This window comes from Pteropus vampyrus, unplaced genomic scaffold (genome assembly GCF_000151845.1).
Source record: "Pteropus vampyrus isolate Shadow unplaced genomic scaffold, Pvam_2.0 Scaffold110, whole genome shotgun sequence".
NCBI lineage: Eukaryota > Metazoa > Chordata > Mammalia > Chiroptera > Pteropodidae > Pteropus > Pteropus vampyrus.
Window position 1 is genome coordinate 5,492,789 of NW_011888891.1, and position 712 is coordinate 5,493,500.

The 712-nt window shown below is 40.2% G+C and overlaps 1 protein-coding gene across 2 annotated transcripts in view; it reads right to left on the bottom strand.

The window, feature by feature from the left end:
- Nucleotides 1-470, bottom strand: part of ZC3H12C (zinc finger CCCH-type containing 12C) — a 331,193-nt gene extending 330,723 nt beyond the window's left edge. Inside the window, exon 1 of one of the 2 annotated variants that reach the window (XM_023533751.1) lies at nucleotides 448-470. The gene's annotated coding sequence lies outside the window, so the exon portion shown is untranslated. Of the gene's footprint in view, nucleotides 1-158; nucleotides 219-447 lie in introns of those variants that run through there. The other variant, XM_023533749.1, reaches the window with a different exon arrangement.
- Nucleotides 471-712: the final 242 nt, after the last annotated feature.

A 712-nucleotide genomic window follows, 5' to 3' on the forward strand; every position in this document is an offset into this window, starting at 1 on the left:
AATAACGTAACTTAAGTGCAAACTCTAGTTTTGTTTGGTATTCTTGCACTACATCCATGGGTTTCTTCACTTCCTTGGATGTAGTCTGAGACTCTGCGGGTTTGAAGTCTTGCAAACTTTCACTGTCTTTGACTCTGTGAGGCTCTAAATAGGGAGACCTAAGTACCTGTCTGTGAGTCTTGGTTAATAAGCATGACTCTACTGAAATGCTACTGAATTGTTCTGATTCATTAACAGAATTTGTGCTTTCTTCAGAGTCACCAGAGCTCGCATTCTCTTCAGACACCTCTTGTTCTTCCTTCCCGGAATTAACTTTATCCATTGTTGGTTTTTCTACCATTGGCCAAAGTGCAGATGTACTTAAATGTGGATCAGTGCTTTCCACATAAAGGTGGCCTGGGTCATGCCCCGGCTGATCCTTCAAGCCCATGAAGCTGTTACATGCACCTGACTCCACTTTGCTGCTATTTGTTCTGTATTCCTGAACACAAAGCAGCACCTTGTATTCCTAGAGAAAAATAGAAAATATTTAGAATTTCATATTTACTATTTCATTTGTTTTAATAAACAAGTTGGAAAGAAGAACCAAACTACTGATTACCTACTTGGTTTTTGTCTACATCCTCATCCCTCCCTCACCACCCTTGCCAAGATAGTACTGTGCTGTTTTTCAGATGAAATTAGGAACTGGAAAGGTCATGTAATCCCTCCA